The sequence below is a fragment of the Mus musculus genome, chromosome 16 (assembly GCF_000001635.26).
Source record: "Mus musculus strain C57BL/6J chromosome 16, GRCm38.p6 C57BL/6J".
In the NCBI taxonomy this organism is placed as follows: Eukaryota; Metazoa; Chordata; class Mammalia; order Rodentia; family Muridae; genus Mus; species Mus musculus.
Genome location: NC_000082.6, coordinates 86,793,781 through 86,816,908, shown reverse-complemented (window position 1 = coordinate 86,816,908; position 23,128 = coordinate 86,793,781). Strand labels below are relative to the sequence as shown.

Below are 23,128 nucleotides of genomic sequence, written 5' to 3'. Positions count from 1 at the left end.
GGCCATGTTGTTGAAATTCTATAAATGAACTTTGTGGTTAATAATTAAACTCTCAAGTCTAGTCTAGCAAGTCAACAATGACGCTACCAGCTGCTAAAGCTAACTCCCACACAGTTGCAGAACCTGCGGCGTTTGGTTTAATATTTTCTTTATCCTGTCTATTAACTTTATCGATTTTTACCCTGTGTGACCGAAAAAATTCTCCATACAGAGCAGACAAACAGTGATAGGCAAAAGTAACTCCTTATGCATAAGGCTGCCTTTAATGAACACACTTCGCCATTGTTTATCAATTCACATTAATAATAAAATTTGCTTAGCTTTGCTAAAATTTGGTTTCACTTCTTTAGTCTATTACATTTTCTTTTGCCTAATTTGAGTAGCACATATCTCCATTTATTTGAACATTATCTCTTTAGTCCCCAAAAAACATGAATTAACTTTGATAAACCCCGAGACCCTTTATTCATTTTAAGACTCCTTTCTCTGGATATCAACCAAATATCTTACAAAAAGCATACTAAGATTTAAGAGCAGCTTACATCCTATCGAATACAGTCCACAACCAATAATCTCCAAACAACAGTGCCTTTGCATTAAGGATTGATTTTTCTCCAGAGCAAGACTGGTCACAGCATTTATCATATAGACCTTTCATTTAATAAAGTTCACAAGATAAGGCAACCCTGTTGCTATGGGCTCCACGCCAGGACATAATTTATTGTTATAGGGAATGAATCATTACTGTGGTTTACATGTAAATTGATTCATTCTTTGGATCCAAAAACATGTTCCATGTCAAGAAAAACTCATTTTCTTTTATGGTTTAATAGGTCAAAATCACTTACAACTCTTGTTCTATATATTTGGTGGCCATTTGGCATGTTTATCTTACATTTTTCATTGTGTAGTCTTCTCTCATAAGTTATAATTAGGTTTAATTTATTTTCTTTGAAGTGCCATTTCAGAAAGGTTGATTATGCCTGAATTCATGATACTATTTCCTTACTACATAAAAGGTATATTCATGTTTTATAATAATGAAACATTTTAAAGCTTAAATGTCCTGGGACCAAGGGTGTAACTCCCTGGTAGCAGTCTTGGCCAGTATGTACAAGGACCTGGGTTTAGTGCCCAGAACCATAAATAAACAATAGATAAATAAGTAACAGCAACTATTAGAAATTTAAATGTGGTTTGCATTGAACAGTGTTAATGTCTGACCTGTTTGTTTCACTCTGGTTTATATATACTTTCATATATAAAATTTGGTGTCTAATATTCATACAGAAAAACATAATTGTGTGCTTATCAGTGTAAGTAGGTATGAGTTACCATGAATTTCAGTAATAGGCACTTCAACAGTATAGGTGGAGGCATTTTGATAATAAGGTTATTATATAGAATTCCACTTGCTGGTATATTAATTTCCCATGTTTAAGTCAGGAAGCAAAATATGGAGAGATGGTTAGACTAGATAGAGATTTGAATTTCCAGTGTATTTCTTCCTCATGACATCTTAAGATTTTAAAAATCAACCTGATTTTCATATTAGTTCATTTAGTGCAGTGTTGTAGGTGCTCATGTCAGGGACAGAGATGAAAGGCATGAGCCTTGCTGGTTGGCTGTCTCGCAGTTGGTTAGCTATCTCATAGCTGGGTGGCTGTCTCATAGCTGGTTGTCTATGACCCTTTGCATTGACCATACACAGTGGGGGTGGGAAGCATAACTTAAGATCTATGAGAACAGAAGTTCTTGCCTTTCTTATTTACTAATGATTTTGAACCTGAGCATATGGTCACAGTATTGTTAAATGATAAAACACATACTCCATTAGAATACTATAGTCCATGACATTTTTTATAATAATTATATCCCACACATTAATAACTTCATTCATAAGGACCACAAGGATGGTGTCCATAAGGGAAGCTATGTTTGGGATTTTGTTTCTGGTTCCTGCATTTACAAAAACACCCCAACATGTATTTTAAACATCTCATATGATTGTCTGCTTTGGATATAGTAACATCTAAATCCAGAGAAAATTTTCTACTTGGTGGTTATTTACAAACACAGCGAGTAAAACTATACCCCCTCTTTTTCAGAAGTCAACACAAAGTTGTAGACGTGAGAATCAGTCATGCAAAGCAGCACATCTGCATAGCATGCTAAATAAAAGAGGCTCCAGAGATGCAAAGTATGAACCTGGAATTTGCAGGTTGTCCACAGCACATTACTGCTCCAAAAGAAAACATTCAAGAAGACAGTTTTGCTGTGCATGCCTATAACAAGAGCAGAGCCAATATGGGAGGCAGAGCAGATAAATGAAATTCCCTCCCCCATCTCTGCTTCATCATGGTACTTTCATTTCTGGGAAAGTGAATAGTCCAACAAATAGTCCAACACACTGTGGGGAAAATCAAAATCATAACACGTCATTGTATGGTGGAAAACTCATGACAATGAGAAGACCAACCCTAGATTTGCAACAGGAAGCTAGTGCCATGTCTGAGAGCCATACTATAGACCATGAAGAAGCAGCTAAGGTTTTGAGGGAATTAGTTTAACAAATAGAATTTGCTGGAGTAGAATTATGCAAAAACATATTACAACTAATACATAGTATTAGTATGGTAAAGTAGAAAATATAATTTCGTTTAAAAAGCATTTTGGGGGGGGTATGGCTAACCTTTTCCAAAACACCATAAAAACAGCCTGTGGTTTTTCTTTATGAAACAATAAAAAAGTAAATTTAGAACATGCATGTATCCTGCTGACTGGTGGCATGGCAGTGTTCACACACATCCACTGATATATGAACATAGCATTCTCTTTCCTCTGTATTTATTATTGATTTTGACTTGTAAGGCTCACTCCATGATTTAGTGTTCCACATGTTTACAAATGGGAGATTTGGTGACACCCCACCACCTAACATCTTTGAACCTTCACAGAAGTCACCAGAAAGCCCTTCCTGATTATCTCCACAAACATAACAATTCCTGGTCATTACCCTCACACCGACCATTCCTGGCCATCACTCCCACACCAACCATTCTCCATCATCTCCCCTATAGGAGCCATTACTGGTCATCACTCCTACACCATCCATTCCTGGTCACCACTTTAAATCACTTTAAAGGATTTGAGTCTGATTTTGACCTAAGTATGGCCTTGCCTTACATATAAATTTCAACGTTTTTAACTATTTTGCTTTCTTTGAAGATAATCTATGGTGTTTGCATTACTAGCTGATGGGACTTGAGAAAGATTTTAAAGTACATGAAATTCCATTCACTCAGAAAATTTCAAGTTAATTGTTTCTATATCAAACTACTCCTAAAGACGTAAGAACAAATCATTGCTAATTAGGAAAATTTTCTTAGGTTATTAAACCTGTATTTTTAAAATTAGGTGGAAGAGAATCCATTCTTCTAGTTGGCTTCAGAGCACAGGTTGGGATTTAGACAGGAAAATAATATTGATTGTAATGTTAACAAATTCAGTAATAGTTTGAATTCAACAGAAGCTTAACTTTACTAGTGTAAAATCATTTAATAACCATAGCAATATATATGCTGTCTTTGGAATGAGTAACGCCTACAGTCTTTTGTTCAAAATATGCTATATTAGTAGATTTCCTAAAAACTTGGAAAGTATGGCAATCACACTCTCATTTATTTGTTTTTTCATACTTCTAATAAGCTATTGGATGCCTTGAGAAGGTAGCTCACTTTTTATACTTCCTCAAAGCCAAATTCCACTCTGTATGTTGTCCTTTTTACCCGGATTGGTCTTTAACGATACAGTCATCAATAAACTTAATGAGTTTACATTTCATAAATCATTAATTAATTTAATTTAGATTATTATCTCTGATTGGGACTGAAGAGTACCATATGTCGGTTAAGATGGAGATAAACAAAGTAACTTGAAACTAGGGGAAGTAGTTTTGGGGAAGCTTTTGACCCCAAACACAAATGGAAAGAGATAAATCCTTGGCTTTGGTTTAAGTAGTGTGGCGCCTAAAGAGCATGATGAATGTGCTGACATTTACAGAGGCCATAGTTAGAGCCAAGATATCTTAATGCACTCTCTGGCATCTCAGAACACACAAACTCTATATGAAGAACTCCTCAGTTTATGGTGTAACGCAGTCACCCATGCGAGCCGTAGCTCTTTCTTATAACATCTGGAGAGATGTACACTTTTGTTCTAATCACTTGTCAGTGTCATCTCCCCCTGCCAGTTTTCTTATGTGCATTCTGATCATTTGTCTGCTACATCATCCTGCCAGCTCTCTTAGGTGCATTCTTCTTATTCATACCTTCTGGTTCCCATTTGCAATAGAAGAACAAAGATGTTTAGACCCAATTTTATGCTCATAATGAGGGTTTCTAAACAAAAGTAACTGGCTTCCTTCCTTCCATGACACTGAATATATCTTTTCACTCGTACGTTTATTTTCAGAGAAAATGGGTTGAGAACACGGACAAAATAGGTATATTACTTTCTTCTTAATGTTGAATTTGATGATATCTATTACACAGAATTATTCCCTTACAGGAACACTGTTTAGAGAATAAAAATTGCAGGCTGGTGAGATGATATAATAGGAAAAGATGCTTTCTACCAAAGCTGAGGATAAAAGTTCTGGAAACCCATATGGAGAAGCAGAGATCTGACTCCTCTGTTGTGAAACTAGCCTGGGTCTTGCTCTGGGTTGTGGTTGCTATAACCAGTGATGTTCCACCAAAAAAAAAAAAAAAAAAAAAAAAGCACGATATTCCTTTTCCAAATAGGCATCGATTGCAAATAGATTCTTGGTTAGAGGTGGGACTCTGTGTCTACTTTCAGTGTTGAGATTTTGTCTGGTTTGACCCTTGAAGGTCTTCTGTGTTGTTCCATAGTCTCTATGGGTTCATATGTGTAACAGACCCATTATGTCTAGATGATGTTGTTTTCTTGGAGTATCCACCAACTCTGCCTTTAAAAAATTATTTTCTCCAACTCTTATATCTGTCTTATTCACACGTAAAAGAGATGGCAATTGTTTAAATTATTTAATATTCAAGTGTTTTCAATATGATTTAATCTAACTTTTTGTCAAATTTAAATGTGCATATACAAAGTAGTTAAGGGATATAATTAAAATATCAGCTATAAATGAAACAAGGCCATTGGGAAAAATAATTGTCCATTGCTATAGCACTATCATCATGGGTAGTGGGTGTCAGCACACCAGAATTACAGTAGGAAGTGGAGGGCAAGCACAGCTCAAACAGCTGTATTTAGAGACCTTAGTGAATTGGAGACAAAGCTAGAATAAAATAAAAATGCCACTAATTCCTTTCTCATAGATATTATATATTATAAATGGTTAGGTTTTATCTATTACATTTATTCTGCCAGGTAGTGAGTTTAAGGTCCCTATGGTACTTAAATCTCAAGACAACTGGATGCTCTTGAGAATTATGGCTTATTGTCTAATCAAATAATACTGGAAGATTTCTTTAAACAATTTTCCCAGGTTGAGAACAAAATTCTTGAGTATAGAATCTAGATAGAGGCAATGCTTCTAAATCAGTAAATTTCTCAAGAATCCCTCAATTTATGAATTAAGCAATTATACTTATTGGTAGAAATATAAACTTTTCCTTACTGTTACAATCTTATATTGACATCACTATACAATTGTATTTAAATTCTTTATTGTATCAGGAGAGACCGATTAAATTTCCATCTATCCTAATTTTCAAAACAGCAAATGTTCACTTCAGAAATTTACAGAGATTGAGCACAGGGTCCTCAATGAAGGAGCTAGAGAAAGTACCCAAGGAGCTGAAGGCATTTCCAGTCCGCAGAACTCAAAAAGGTCAGCAAGCTGAAGGGGCCAAGTGAGGATGCCTCAGTCCTACTCTGGAGGGAGAAGAAAGAAATCACATGTAGGGAGGAAGGGAGCGACCAGAAAGGGAAAGTGGATGGGGAAAGGGGGGAGGGAGAGTGGAACCTGATTTGGTATTGGGTGAGGGAAAATTACTGAAGCCCGGAGGGCCAGCAGAAAGAATGGAAACATGCAATCTTGGAAAGTAGGAGGATGGAGGGACCCTGCAGAATGCACCAGAGACTTGGGAGGTGAGAGTCTCTCAGGACTCAAAGGGAGGGACCTTAGATGAAATGCCCAAGAGCAGGGAGAGGGAAGTTAGAGAGCCCACCTCCAGCAGGAAGACAGGGCATCAAATGAGGGAGGAGGGGCATCCCACAGTCATAACTCTGACCCAAAATTGTTCTTGTCTGAAAGAATTACAGGGATGGAAATGGAGAGGAGCCTGAGGAAAAGAATGCCCAGCAACAGGCCTAAAGTGGGATCTAGCTCAAGGGGAGGTCCCAAGGCCTGACACTATTACTGAGGCTATGTATGGAACACTCACAAAACGGGACCTAGCATGACAACACTCCTGAAGACCCAACAAGCAGCTGAAAGAGATTCAGGCATTTGCACCCAACCAAAGGACAGGAGCTGCTGACCCATGTTGTTGAGTTAGGGAAAGGCTGAAAAAGCTGAGGAGGAGGTCAACCCTCTAGGAGGACCAGGTCTCAATTGATCTGGACCCTGAGATCTCTCAAACACTGGGCCACCAAACAGGCAGCATACATCAGCTAATATGAGCCTCCCAACACACATAAGCAGAGGACTGCTGGGCTATGTTCATTCAGAGATAATGCACCTGACCTTCAATAATCTGGATGCCCCAGGGAGTTTAGAGGTCAGGTGGGGGTGGGGGTGGAGACATCCTCCTGGAGTCAGTGGGCAAGGGAGGAGGTATGGGATATGGAACAGTCAGAGGGTGGATGGGGCAGGGAATAAAATATGGAGTGGAAATAAATAAAGGAAATTTACATTTGGATAAAAAGGAGTAAAGTCAACAACTAAAGGGTTACTTATAATCCCAGTAGTTAGTTATAATTATCTCAATTCAATTTACTCTTTCATTTGTGTGAGTATACACACACACACACACACACACACACACACACACACATATATATATATATACATATACCTCTCTATACATATATTTAGTGCACTTTTGTCTTAATAGGATAATTTGGTTAAATTGTGAACATTTTGGTGATGCATGAGCAATCATTCTAGGATTCCACATCACTTCATATCTCTAGCTTTGGATTCTGACTAAGGGAGATACATTTCAATGCCTTTTATCTATGAGATCTTGGCAGGTACAAAATTTCCTAATGTGTCAGCCTACCATCCTGGAGAGTGCTAGAATAATAGTGAATCTCTTTCATCCATAAACAGAGATAACCTATGAGAGACGTTGTGTTCAAGAAACATTGATTTTTGATGGCAGCTTGTGATAGCATCAACTGTAACATACCTTACTATAACAATAGGCTGTTTCCAATAGGATTCGTAGAGGAAATATATAAATGTTCATATATTTTCAAAAGTCTATAACCCTTCTACAATTGTTGCTATACTTCTCTATATAAAAAAATTAAATCATGAAGAGACAACTCCCCAGTAAAGAATGAAGGTAACAATCAACTTAGTACAAAAATTATAATTGTTTATGAAAAAATTTACACTCTATATGTGCTCAAATGGACAATGTTGTGACATCTGCTGCCTCCAGATATTTTAGGTATTGCTTATTTCCACAGAAGAGATCATAACTTTCATATTTGTAATCTGTATAGAGTATGATCAAGTTTTCAACTGGTTACAAGATTTGTGTGGATAGAAAATGTTACTGATTAATGAAGCATGAAAGAGTGTTAAAAGTGTCATTTCTAGTCTAGCAGTGCAGTTAATATTTTACTGACTCGTATGTTTTTCCTCTTCATGCTTAATGAATCCCTTAAATCTCATGATTCAAAGAAATTAATTAACTGAGTTACTATTTGTAAGCATGTCATTTCTGGGAATTAATGTTTCTATAATAACATCTCTGTCATTTGTTGCATTGACGAATAGTGCAGGACAAGGTTGAATCACACGGTTTAGTTAATTTTTAAATGTTTCAGTCATCTATTATAGATGTGGGAACGTGAAGCTTCTCAAAGGTCAAATGGTGAAAAATGCCATAGTCGATTGCAGGTTGAGTCTGTAAGTATCACACAGTGCTTTCATTTGCTTCTTTTCTATAAGGCTTTCATTGAGCATGGGAACTGCAAGCACATGACCTTGGTTGCCTTCTCTGTCTTTCTCTTTCTGTGTCCATACCTATATGAATATCTTCAGTGTTGTTGGCTCATCACCCTGATATCAATCATATTATCTTGCATTCAAAAGATCAAACAGTGAAGTATGTCCATTGTTTAAATATAATTTAAGTGTTCCGTGTTCTTGTGGAAGTGTCTTGAAGGATAATTTTGGATCTCCGTAGTCAATAGTGAATCTGAAGCCTTAGGGGGCACTCAAGAGATTCCAGGAGTAAGAGAGTTGATCCCCATCATGGTTCTTTCTTCTCAGAATGTCTCTGGTAGATTTACTTCTAATTTATATATTGATAGATATATTTTACTTTTTGTACATGAATATGTTTCATCACCTATAAGAATATTACAAATCTTTGTTCCAAATGGAAATGTGAATAAACTACTAAATCAACTCTTTCTTTAGATGTTGAGTTAATTCTAGTATATTCTTCATCTCAAGGTTGTAGACAAAATTGAATTACTTAAGGGCTGACAAAATGATTATAAAGACACTTTACACCAAGGCTGTTGACCCTGATTCGATCCCTACTAATCACATGGTAGAAGCAGGAAACCAACCTATAAATGCTGTTCCCTTCCACACATATGCCACAATACATTTTTATTGCCTTACCTCCCATGAACACACACACACACACACACACACACACACACACACATGTTATCTATCTTAGCATTGAGCTCATATTTTTTGGTCTTATCTTGTAATTCAATGGTAATTTGATTGTTCCCTCTTAGTCATTTGGTTGCTTAGAGGAAGGTTTTTTTCTTAATAAATATATTTGAACCATATCCTTGCTCAGTAGTTTTATTCATAATTGTTATTTGATTTTGCAATTATAAGAAACAGTTATAGAAGGGGCTCTTTCTCCAAGAGTCCATTCAGTGAATGACTCTCAGATCCATACAATCTTTCCTACTTGTTCTTTTGTGTCTCAGTTGTGATATTTTTATTCTGCAGGAAAAACTCATGGATACTAGAGCATCATAGTCTAAAATGATTCTTTTAAAAGTTTGTTTTCACACTTAAATGAAAAATAATCTCTTGAAAATTTAAAATATAGTGTACTTTCTGTGATTTGTGATCTTTTCAAAATACAATGATATAAGGAATAATATGATGTCTGAAACATCCTTCCCAAAGTCCAGCTCTCCAAGCTGCCAAGAGAGGGAATCAATCAATAGTCTTACCCAGTAGTGACACCTATGAACCTCAGTAATGACAAGCATGGTAGGATATCTCTCAACACTCAATAATGATACTTAGATATCGGTGTCACTATTGTACACTTAAATCCAACAGCTGTCTAATTGTACTTAAAGCCCATTCAATAAGAGGAAGATCACACATGGTATAATCAGAGCCAAGGATCTAGGACTAGTGAGGTTATGGACCTTAGAAAAGAATCTACAACTTTACTAAATCAGAGTTAATTCCTAACTGTATTCTAAACTTATGTTTATACCCAAAAAAGAAGTATAGCTCTCACCCCTTATCTAAGTTGTCTGTGTTTGCAACAAAAGGAGACAATTACAGGAAATCATAACTGGCCAGAATGCAAAGATCAATGGATCATGGGGAGCCCAACCCCAAATGATCCATCTACAATACACATTTTGTACCTAAGGTTTAGAAAACATCTAGGAGATCAAAGATTGTAAAAGCTAGAAGGCTAGAAAATCTGCTGCGAGCTTGTGTCTCCTGGAAATTAGAGAGAAGTTACAACTATGATATCTCAACACTATGGCAATAGAAACAAGTTCTGAACAAATGCAACTTCAATAGGTATGCTGATGTAAAAGATTATTTCTCAGGAGGTCCGATTCCTAGCCAAAGAATTACAGGAAATTGGTGGCTTAAGAGAGAGGCACAGTTAGTCTTTCCCAAGAATAAGCCCTCTAATTGTTAGCCAAGTGGGAAGCCCTGGAATCATACAGGTACAAGCAACACTGAACGGATTCAAAGTGTCTAGAGCCATTTGCCTGCTTCTCTAGTAGAGCAAAAGTTTGTCTACTAGTCCAAGTCAAAACAGGTCAGGCAGGATGGCCTGCTGGCCTGGCAGGATGGTGTGCAGTCAGGCAGATTTCCTGGCCTGCTGACTCATGGAACCAAGAGGAGATATACTTCAGGTTCAAGGAGAGGGGCTGAAAGTTCTGTTAACCTTGGTGGAAGGAGCCGGGAGGCCTCTGGATGGGAATAGGTATATTATGTGTGTGTCAGCACTGTTTGTGATAGCTTGTGGTTTTGCTTCCCAAGACAATGCAGGGTATAAAAAGGCTATGCAAAATAACCTTGGGGGCTACAGTATTCACTGACTGCCCCTGCCCCATCGTGAATCTATCTCTTGTCTCTTCTTTCTTTCCTTTAATCATCCTAACTCCCCCCTCAGTGACTGTTCGATTTGTGCCAGAGGGCTCCAGCATCAAGCTCAGCAGGTTCTTTGTCTCTGTCTGTCTGTCTGTCTGTCTGTCTGTCTGTGTATGAATGTGTGTATGTATGTATGTATGTATGCATGTATTATGTATCTTTCTCTATCTATCTATCTATCTATCTATCTATCTATCTATCTATCTATCTATCTATCTATCATCTATCATCTATCTATCTAATCTATCTAACATATATATATATATATATTAAGTATTTATAAAAACTAACAAATATTCTATTGTTATTTCTTGGTATTTTAACTTTAATGGAATATTTATCTTTTCCTTTTAGATTATTAATCTTAGATTGATATTTTTATTATTCTAATTCATTTGATGACTCTGATAATAGTTTATAAGCCTTTTTTTCCATTACTGATTTTTATAGGTTGGCAACTTTATTTAGTTTAGGAATGCAATGTCACTTGACTTCTTCTGAGGTTACGATCATGACTTCAAAACAAATTTATACTGGTGCTTTATTTCTATTTCTTCTTAGTTTCCTGATTTCTCTGCTGAGATTTTTATGATCTATCAATTTCACAGCCTTATCATGTTTATAAATTACAAAGTACATTATACTTTTACCCACAGGGTTTGCCATGGAACTTGTATCTCCATTCTAAAGAGTTGATCTAGTGTGGTCAGACTCCTGATTCTGAGCCAGCTCAGAAGTTAGACAGGCTTTTCTTCAGATTAGCAGTCAGCAGAACAGCCAGGCAGTGAGCACAGGGTGGACGACTCTACTGAGTGTGGAGTTAGCACAGGGTGGACGACTCTACTGAGTGTGGAGTTAGCACAGGGTGGACGACTCTACTGTGAGTGTGGAGTTAGCACAGGGTGGACGACTCTACTGTGAGTGTGGAGTTAGCACAGGGTGGAGGACTCTACTGAGTGTGGAGTGTGCACAGGGTGGAGGACTCTACTGTGAGTGTGGACTGTGCACAGGGAGAAGGACTGTACTGAGTGTGGGGTGCTTGCAATGATTTGTTAACAACAATGTCTAACTTTCTGAGATTCCCTGAGCCACTCTTTACTCTTCATCCTCTCCCTTCCAACAATGCTATGAGCATCCAAGAGGAACTTCTGCTTTAAGTACAGGTAAGGCTACAGCTGGGAATCACACAGTTGGGCAGCTATGTACACACAGAGAGGAGAGTGTGCTGCATTGCTTCTTGCTCGCTTCCTACAGGGATCTTTAAGTTGTACCATTGTCACCTGAACTTTTCTCAAGCTTTCTAAAACTAGAAAGTTCAGAGTTAGTGCTAGTTTTATTTTTGTTTTGTTTTTTCTTTTCCTTTCTCATCTCTGAGAGCATGTTGACTTACCTGAGACTGGATACACTCAGGTGTGGCTCAGTGAATCCAAACCTAACCTCTCTTAACCCCTTGTTATTGACTTTATAAAAAAGCATTTCATTTGTTTACATCTCAAATGATATGCCCTTCCACAACCTCCCCCATTGACTTTTAAAATTATGTTTACAGTAATTACAGGATCTTTCTAACTCCTCTATGTTCAGCAATCTCATGGTTTACTTAACTTGGGGTAAGCTATCTTTCTTCCCATTTCAAGAGCATGTTGGAAATAGGCTGTTTAACATAGTGCATAGTAAAAGAAAGTTTGATAAGTATTTTAGATAAGAATGTAATTTTTGGTTGTTGGCAACACTATCAGATTTTGTCCCTTTGTTTAATTTTTTTCCTTTCCAGCAGACATAGCATTTGTAAAATTAGTAAATGAGAGTTGCTTCTAGGTTCATTGAAATCAACCAAGTTTAAGGAAACCAGTTAAGAGAGGAATACTATGTAGAGGCTGGTAAACATAGACAATTCTTGTAGCACAAGATCTTTATAGGCATGAATAGAGTATGAAAAACAGAGTGGTTACATGAACCTAGTGTTTGGTGGAGGGATAGATTCACCAATCCAGAGGAAGGAGTATGCATGCTTTTTTCTCACTCTTTTTTCTTCTCACACTTTATAAGAATTCTCATTATCTGAACCTCACTGAACCTACATGGTGAAAGAGCTTGTTGCCCATGAGGGACTTGAAAGTAAAACTCCCAGGGTTCTCAGAAAAAGCGTTGATGCAAAGGAGAATAGAAAGTAGAAAATGGTAATTAGCATAACTTTTTTTTTTTTTTTTTTTTGCTTCAGCTCCCATTTCTGAGAGGACTCATCACACCTAATTTGAGTAATTTCCTTTTCAATTTCCTGGGCCATTTTATTTTACCTCTGGCTGCCCCTTGGATGAGTGGTAAGTGCTGAGCTCATCTTAAATGGTCTATCCCATGGTGCTGTTTTCATTGAGTTACTATTTGTGTCTATTGCCCAGGAATTTTGGTAAGAACCTATTAAGAAGTAGGAAATCTCCTGGGTTCCATTCATAGATTTACTGGTTCCAATGGTATAACAAAACCTCAATTTCACTGTGACTTGAGTCATATGAGGAAAAAAGCCAAAGCCTTTAATGAAACAGAACATAACTGTGTGTTTTGATGGAGTGTTGCTTCTTTTGGGAATATACCCCCTAAAATGTATGATAGTCAGATATAAAAGTTATAGTGAATTATTGTGATAATAGACTTATTCTCAAAACTTCTGATTATATGTGCAGCATTGTACAGAGGGATACTTTGCTCTGTAGGATAGAATTCTAATCTAGATTACCTTTTCTACTTGGTCAATCAACTGAAGCTTTAGTGGAACATGATATTTCTGTCTCAAGTCCATCCAGCTCTTGGCTTAAGGGGTCACAGTAATACCAGTAATATTTTTTCAGTTACAATTCAAGTTTTCCACTTTCTCTATTTGAAATGTGTCCCATTCTAGGGACATTGAAATTCTATGAATTTCAATGCTGGTGGAGGAAGTAAACAAAAAGGATCTTCTCAGAGGCAAAGCATAGTGAGAAATATGAGGTTGCATTATATCATGTGTTCAAAGGAAGTAAAGCAAGAGTTTTCATATACTAACAAGAGAAACCTAATGTTCAGCCAACTGAACAGCTACCTCTTGTCATGCACTGAACTGAATAGGAAGTATAGAGCAATGAGACGTGAAAGGACCAATCGTTTCCTGATTTGACAGACACACAGATCAGTAGTTATGTACCAAGGACAATGAAAATTGGCTTAATGTTCCAGAACAGGAAGAGCAAAGAAAGAGTTCTGGAGAAATTTCACAAAACATTTGACATTGAGTAGGGAACAATAGAGTAAATATGAAAGTGCTATAAATAAAAATAAGTGTAACATAGATAAAACACTTACGGTAAGAGTTCAGTATGGCTGTTAGAAAACATGGAAGGATAGATAGGAGGTCAAACCAGTGAAGACACAAGAGGGAAATGTTCAGTGCACATTATATCTGCTGCTCTTTTTTTGTGCATAAATATCAACTCTATATTTATTAAATATAATGTAATTTAACTTTCATTATTTTTTTCCATTTTTTATTAGGTATTTAGGTCATTTACATTTCCAATGCTATACCAAAAGTCCCCCATACCCACCCACCCCCACTCCCCTACCCACCCACTCCCCCATTTTGGCCCTGGCGTTCCCCTGTACTGGGGCATATAAAGTTTGCGTGTCCAATGGGCCTCTCTTTCCAGTGATGGCCGACTAGGCCATCTTTTGATACATATGCAGCTAGAGTCAAGAGCTCTGGGGTACTGGTTAGTTCATAATGTTGTTCCACCTATAGGGTTGCAGATCCCTTTAGCTCCTTGGGTTCTTTCTCTAGCTCCTCCATTGGGAGCCCTGTGATCCATCCATTAGCTGACTGTGAGCATCCACTTCTGTGTTTGCTAGGCCCCGGCATAGTCTCACAAGAGACAGCTACATCTGGGTCCTTTCAATAAAATCTTGCTAGTGTATGCAATGGTGTCAGCGTTTGGATGCTGATTATGGGGTGGGTACCTGGATATGGCAGTCTCTACATGGTCCATCCTTTCATCTCAGCTCCAAACTTTGTCTCTGTAACTCCTTCCATGGGTGTTTTGTTCCCAATTCTAAGGAGGGGCATAGTGTCCACACTTCAGTTTTCATTCTTCTTGAGTTTCATGTGTTTAGCAAATTGTATCTTATATCTTGGGAATCCTAGGTTTTGAGCTAATATCCACTTATCAGTGAGTACATATTGTGTGAGTTCCTTTGTGAATGTGTTACCTCACTCAGGATGATGCCCTCCAGGTCCATCCATTTGCCTAGGAATTTCATAAATTCATTCTTTTTAATAGCTGAGTAGTACTCCATTGTGTAGATGTATCACATTTTCTGTATCCATTCCTCTGTTGAGGGGCATCTGGGTTCTTTCCAGCTTCTGGCTATTATAAATAAGGCTGCTATGAAGATAGTGGAGCATGTGTCCTTACCAGTTGGGGCATCTTCTGGATATATGCCCAGGAGAGGTATTGCTGGATCCTCCGGTAGTACTATGTCCAATTTTCTGAGGAACCGCCAGACTGATTTCCAGAGTGGTTGTACAAGCCTGCAATCCCACCAACAATGGAGGAGTGTTCCTCTTTCTCCACATCCTTGCCAGCATCTGCTGTCACCTGAGTTTTTGATCTTAGCCATTCTGACTGGTGTGAGGTGGAATCTCAGGGTTGTTTTGATTTGCATTTCCCTGATGATTAAGGATGTTGAACATTTTTTCAGGTGCTTCTCTGCCATATCTGCTGCCCTTTTCTTTACCAGGTACAAATGACTGGCTCATGAAAGTTATTAGAATTTGGACCTACGAGAGCTAGGTAAACAATGGATGATTTCTCTCCTGTCTTACTTAGTACCAGCTGTCAACTTGATACAGGCTGGAGTCATCTAAGGAAAGCCTTGATGTAAAGATTGTCTAGATCAGATTGGCCTGTGGACTTTTCTGAGGACGTTATCTTGATTATGAACTAATGCAGACAGTTCTTTGTGCGCAGCAGCAGTCCCTGGGAAGATGGTCCTGAGTTGTATAAGAAAGTTAGGTGAGTGTAATATTGGATGAGCCAGCATGTAGTACTCCCTCATTGGTTCTTAATCAAATTCTTGAGTTCCTGCCATAACTTTCCTGACTGAAGGCCTGTGACCTCTAAGTTGTAGGACACATAAACAGCTTTGTATTATAAGTTGCTGTTGGTCAGAGTATTTTATTTTATCACAGCAACAGAAATAAAGCTAGAAACCCTTTCATTACATGTTCTAATAACAAGTGTTTTGATCATGAGATACCAATTATGCATAGAGTTAGGCACTTATTATTGAAAAAAAGGTGTTCTCTGAGTAAAGATTAGGACATTTTATACAAAATACTTCATAAGGTTGTGAAGAATTCTACTAATTTTTCCAAGATTTTCTCACCCCTAAGTTCATTCTATCCCAAATTTTAAGGTTCACTAAGCACAAAACTAAAGTGTGTCAGTTTTGGAAGAACATGTGAAGATTGTCCATCATTTTTCACATTTTTCTTTGACAAGAGAGAGTGAGGAGAGTCTCCAGGGCCCAATTCTGAGACATTTGGCCACAGTTTCATTCCTGAAGTGAGTGAGAGAACAAAAAGTTCAAATACGTACATGACATAGTCCTAGTTTTTGGTGTTGGCAAGTTTGCAGAAATGTTTTCAGCAACTGTTGTATTATTCTGTTTTTATTTTTTCTAATGCAGCTGGTAACAAAAGTATGGTTACTTTTTCTCCATTTTAATATTGTAAGCATAAAAAGGCGTTTTGTGCAGAGACACTGCAGTAGTAGCATGCAAAAAATATAAATATCATTCTGGTCTGAGAGCTGTGAATCAATTTTTTTATTTGTTTACACCTTCATATCTGAAGTCAGAACTAAAGAAAGAACTGATGTAAGAGCTAAAAATACATTTTAGCACCCATCACTTGTGCCAGTGTGTTCATGCATCCATAAGCATGCTCACACGCAACAGCATGCCCTATGGATTGTTAATCAGTTTTACCTTTCAAGTGTGAGTAAAAGAGAGAGGAAACTAGCAACTAGAACATAACATGCATTAGGAGCAGTTCTCAAAGAACAGAGTGCTGTTATACATCAAATTTTCTTTTTATTCGGACATATTAAGTAACATCTTACCTTCCCAGTCTTTCCTTAGTACACATTTACTGCACTGCCTAGAGAATTTTGAAAATTCAGAAGACATTTGATCCTCTTAATAATAATTAATAATTATTAGTAATTCAATAATAATTACTTTTCAGGCTTGGTTATGTAAGAGCTGAACTGTCCTAGAATCTTTATAGAATAAATTATTATATTTATCTTGTAAAAGATTAGAAAATCTAGGAACAAGCACTTCTGAAGAAAATATCTTATTGTAATAATTTCTCAGGAAAATGTTTTATATAATCAATTAAAGTATCGTTGCATAACACACAACCATTGAAATTTAGAATAGCAGAGTATTAACTTCTTTTATGTACAATTTTATTTAATAATATCCTTTTATTCTTACAGTACTTAACATTATAAAACCCCAAATTTATATTAGGTGAATATTTTGAGTACAATGATGGATTGTATTATTTTTCTATGTAAAATTCTAATAATCAGATCTTCTTTAACAATTATAATTCGTATGAAGTATATAAGTTAAGAAAACCATATACAACTTAGCTGACACAGGTTGACTTGAAGAAATACCTTTGATAGAAATATATATACATATATATATGTATGTATATATACACATATATGTAAATTAATACATTTCTACTTAAAATTCTTTTGACATTAGGGACATTAAGTAATGCCAAATTAAAACTTTAATATATTTCAATATCTCCAATAGTGCTGTGATATAATAGGCACATGTAGCATCAAAGCCTTTAATAGAGTTTGAGTAACAGGGCAGCAGTGATTGATAAACAACAGACAATGAAGAATGGCTTTCCAATACTTCTACTGGGGTTGTTTAAGTGGCTTAATCTGAGATCTATTCATTTGTTGCCACTGTAGAGCTTATTGATTCAGTCTTGTAGGTAGACACAACAGAGTTTCGGAAGAGATGAGGTTTGAGGGAAGGAATGGAAGAATGCATGAAGGATGATGCCTTTCCTCCTCTCCACCTGTCTCATTTGCAGCAGTTTCCTTTGCTGTGATAAAACACCATCCCAAAAGCAACTAGGAGAGAAGGGTGTGTGTCATCTTACAGCTTGTAAACCATCATCCAGGAAAGGCAGGGAAGGAACTCAAGGCAGGTACCTAGAGGTAAGAGCTGAAGAATTGGTGATCATTTTTACTTATATCCTCCTGTTTCAATTTTTGTATGTCATATGTTTCTAAGACTTTTCCTATTTTTTCTAGATTTTCCAGGATTTGAAGGTCTGGGGTTGTTTCATACATTCTCAAACAACCCTCCTGATTTCATTGGAATCTCTCGTAAAAGTTCCTTTTCATTTAGATTTTTATTAAGCTGCGTCATTTCTCATCTTGGGTGTTATCTTAGTGTTACTTACTGTTATTGTGATAGAATACCATGATGATGAGTTTATTTTGATTAGGATTCCAGAGGCTTAGAGTCTCTAATGGAGCAGAAACCATGAAAATTGTTGGTAGGCATGGTTCTTAAAGATGATCTCCAAGGACATACTTCCTACAGCAGTGCTACATCACCTAAAGCTCTCTAAACAGTGCCATCTGCTGTGGATGAACTGTTCAAATTCCTGAGACCATGGGGACCTTTCTCATTCAAACCACATTTTATGAACCCGGACCTCATAGTTTTCAGGCCATATGATGATTAAGAAAGTCCAAATGCTAAAGTCTTCATAGCCTTTCATATTTAAAAATCTGAAGTCCAACGTCTCTTGTGAGACTCAAGGAACTCTCTTAATTAAAAGATTCTTTAAAATGCAAAAGCAAATTACATTCTTCCAACATATAATGGCACAAAACACACACACACACACACACACACACGCACATTGTGTGCGTGTATGGTAGTATATACTATTATATATTCTCTCTCTCTCTCTCTCTCTCTCTCTCTCTCTCTCTCTCTCCACTATTCCTAAAGGAAGGAATACAGCTTTTGGTTTCAGAATCCAGAACAAGGGGCAGAGGTGCATACTTTACATACCAAAACAGACCTGACCTCCATGTTCTCCCAGCATCCTGCAGTCCCTTCTTGGCATACTCTGCCCCCAATCCTGAACTTCCCAGTCCAGAGGCAGGGGTGTCCTTCCCACAGAGGCTCTGCCCTATATCATCCAGACATTTTGACACCCTGCTGTTTCTCTTCTTTCTCTCTCTCTCTCTCTCTCTCTCTCTTTCTCTCTCTCCTCTGCCTAAGTGTGCTGAGTGCATACACTTTCTTTCTCCTCTCAACCCATGGTGACATCCCTGGCCTTATCCTTGGGGCCATTGAACTCACCTACCTGAGAGCCACTCCTCCAAACAACTGCATTTAATATATTCTAACCTGGCTTGAATTGGCTCATTTCACCATCAGAGCATAATGAGAAAATACGGAACCAAATCAAGCTTAAAACCCAGCAGTGAAGACACCAAATCTTGTCAAAGAGCATAGATGGCCTTTACTTTACAGCTTTGTTGTCTGTAACACTGTAACATGTGTCTCTTGGGCTGGTACCATTCCCTGTACCCTGTTCTCCTTGGCTTCTATCCCATGGTTCTGCCATTTTCTATATCTTGGCACCTTTACTGCACCCTAGGCTTCACATTCACAGCTTCATAAATGGTGTTTGTGGTTCTCTAAAGCAACAGAGGAGGATTTAAAAACCCGTTTCCTCAGATCTTTCATGTCTATTAAACTATCATAATTTAAATAGGACTGCCAAATTTGGCTGTCAGCTAGGGGTACACCCTAACCCCCTTGAATCACATTAGCACCAGCTTTCTTGCAGCGTTCCCTGCAAGTGACACAGCCAGCAGAGAAAATGATCCTGGTGAGGTTAAGAAATGAAGCTCTGGTCAGTATGACTTCAGCCCACGCTAGGTCAAAAACTTCTGGAGTCTGACCAACTGGTTTATTTTTCTTAACATTTGAACACAGTTTAAAACTTTAGAGAAAAGTTTCCACTTGAAAATTATCATAGCAAACTTTATGTATGACTACAGTGAATCTCCTTTGCAATCTACACCTTTTTAGCAAAACAATTGTGACATTTACCATAAGAGTTGAGTTTTTATTAACAGAGAGAACAATGTTCAGGGAAGGGCCTAATGAAAAAGAATTTCTAGTAAGCAGAAAGATGGGTTCTATTGACCGAGAATGCCAAATTTATGGCACCTCTTTTTATAATAATGGGTTCCATTGCCCAACAAAGCTCAGGATCAGGGCCTAAACAATGTTCAGGATTTGGGAGGGATTCAGGTGAAGGCTGGCTCCATAAAAGAGCAAAAGATCACCAGGTTGTTAGACAACATCCACTCCAGCCTTCTGGGTATAAAGGTCTCATTTCCTTCCCTAGAAGGAAAAAGTCTCTGTGTTTAATTATTCTGCTTTCTGTAAGCTATGCTCTACACACTTTATCACATAGTTACTCTCTTAAGAGCAGAAAATATCTTTGGCTCTTTTATAAGATAGAAGTTTAGCTGGGTGAGTCTTTGCCTGAGGGTACCTTTCTTTATATTACAGTGAAGCAGAGGAAGGCTCTCCTAATGGAACTAATCTCTATATCTCTTTCAGCAAGTTTTGACTGCAGCATTATGGTTTTTTAATTCATTTTTTAATGTACATTTTTGTATTTATTTCTATTCCACTTGCCATTTTTCAATGTAAGCCTGCACAGGAGTTTTTAATAATAGCCATCACACAGACTCAGTATAATGTTGCTTTAAAAGTTAATATCAAGGGAGTAGAACACAACATCTGTTCCAGTTATCTGTTATCTGAGTAATTGGGACCAGCAGGATCCAGGGATGCAGGAACGACTTCCGACCAGTGGCTCAAGTTCCTTCTGGTTGTGCCAGTCTACCTTGGGCACTAACTTGGTAGAGGCCAGTCCCATAGCCCTAGAGGAGGCTCCATTACCAGGTGCCCTATCATGACCAGGACCTTAGGATACCAGCATCCCAGGATCCCAGGAGCTTGGTCACACCAGGATCTCAGGGTCTCAGAGGCAGCTTGACTCCCAGGAACTCTGATACACCCAGAATCTCAGGATCACAGTCACAGCTAGACTCTGAGGAGTTCTGACTCAACCAGAATTACAGGAAGGAAAGGCTTCAGTCAGATATAACAAGGGCAGGGAGCACTAGAGATAGTCAGATGGCAGGAAGCAAGCATAATAACAGAAGCAACAGAAACCAAGGTTACTTGGCATCATCAGAATCCAATTCTCCCACCATAGCAAGTCCTGGATCCACTATCACACTAGAACAGCAAGATTCGGTTCTGATCTGAAGTCACATCTCATGAGGATGATGGAGGACTTTAAGAAGGACATAAATAACTCCCTTAAATAAATACAGAGAACACAGATAAACAGCTAGAAGCTCTTAAAGAAGAAACATAAAAAACCCTTTTAAAGAATTACAGGAAAACAGGGGAAGGAAATGAACAAAACCATCCAAGATGTAAAAATGGAAAGAGAAACAAAGAAATCACAAAGGGAGACAACCTTGGAGTTAGAAAATCTAGGAAAGAGATCAGGAGTCATAGATGCAAGCATCACCAACAGAGTATAAGATATAGAAGAGAGAGAGTATCAGGGGCAGAAGATACCTTAGAAAACATTGACACAACAGTCAAAGAAAATGCAAAATGCAAAAGGCTCCTAACCAGAAACATCCAGGAAATCCAGGACACAATGAGAAGACCAAATATAAGGATAATAAGTATAGAAGAGAGGGAAGATTCCCATATTAAAGGGCCAGTAAATATCTTCAGCAAAATTATACATGAAAACTTCCCTAACTTAGAGAGATGCCCATGAACAAACAAGAAGCCTATAAAAATCCAAATAGGCTGGACCAGAAAAGAAATCCCTCCTGTCACATAATCAAAATACCAAATAATTCAATAAAGTCTATTAAAAAGCAGTCAGGAACAAAGGTAAAGTAACATATAAAGGCAGACCTATTAGAATTACACCAGACTTATCATCAGAGACTATGAAAGCCAGATGATCCTGGACAGATGTCATACAAACCCTAAGAGAAAATAAATGCCAGCACAGACTACTATACCCAGCAAAAATCTCAATTACCATAAATGGAGAAACCAAGATATTCCATGACAAACCCAAATTTATTCAATGTCTTTCTACAAATCCAGCCCTACAAAGGATAGTAGATGGAAAACACCAACACAAGGAGGCAAACTACACCCTAGAAAAAAGCAAGAAAATAATGTTTCAACAAATCCAAAAGAAGATAGGCACACAAACATAATGCCACCGCTACCAACAAAAATAACCTGGAGTAACAATCACTTTTCTTTAATATCTCAACATCAATGGACTCAATTCCCTAGTAAAAAGACATAGACTAACAGACTGGATATGTAACAGGACCCGGCATTTTGCTGCATACAAGAATTGCACCTCAGTGATAAAGACAGACACTACCTCAGAGTAAAAGACAGGAAAAAAAATTTCCAAGCAAATGGTCACAAGAAAAAAGCCACTGTAATATCAAATAAATCAACTTTCAATCAAAAGATATCAAAAAGTGTAAGGAAGAACACTTCATACTCATCGAAGAAAAAAATCTACCAAGATGAACTCTCAATTCTGAACATCTATGCTCCCAATGCAAGGGCACCCACATTCATAAAAGAAACGTGACTAAAGCTCAAAGCATACATTGCACCCCACACAATAATAGTGGGAGACTTCAACACCCCACTCTCAGCAATGGACAGATCATAGAAACAGAAACTAAACCAAGAATCAGTGAAACAGAAGTTTTGTACCAAATGGATCTAACAGATATTTATAGAACATAACATCTTAAAGCAAAAGAATATACTTTCTTCTTAGCACCTCAAGGTACCTTCTCCAAAATTTACCATATAATTGGCCACAAAACAGGCCTCAACAGATACAAGACGATTGAAATAATCCCTTGCACTCTGTCAGATCACCACAGACTAAGACTTGTCTTATATTCCAACAAAACAATGGAAAACACACATCCACATGGAAACTGAACAACACTCTATGATAACTTGGTCAAGGAAGAAATAAAGAAGTTAAAGACTTTTTAGAATTTAATGAAAATGAAGACACATCATATCAAAACTTATGGGATACAATGAAAGCAGTGGTAAGAGAAAAATTCATAGCTCTAAGTGTCTCCAAAAAGAAAATGGAGAGAGCTTACACTAGCAGCTTGAAAGCACACCTGAAAGCTCTAGAACAAAAAGAAGCAAATACAGCCAAGAGGACTGGACAGCAGAAAATAATCAAACTCGGCTGATATTAACCAAATAGAAACACAAAGAGCTATACAAAGAATCAACAAAACC

At 37.5% G+C, this 23,128-nt stretch overlaps 1 long non-coding RNA gene across 1 annotated transcript in view; it reads left to right on the top strand.

Annotated features, from left to right (window-relative positions):
- Positions 1 to 10,395: 10,395 nt before the first annotated feature.
- The window catches only part of Gm32461 (predicted gene, 32461), a 36,588-nt gene continuing 23,855 nt past the window's right edge, over positions 10,396 to 23,128 (top strand). Inside the window, exons 1-4 of the long non-coding RNA NR_153789.1 lie at positions 10,396 to 10,448; positions 12,837 to 12,936; positions 15,472 to 15,657; positions 17,775 to 17,901. This is a non-coding gene — a long non-coding RNA (predicted gene, 32461). The remainder of the gene's footprint in view (positions 10,449 to 12,836; positions 12,937 to 15,471; positions 15,658 to 17,774; positions 17,902 to 23,128) is intronic.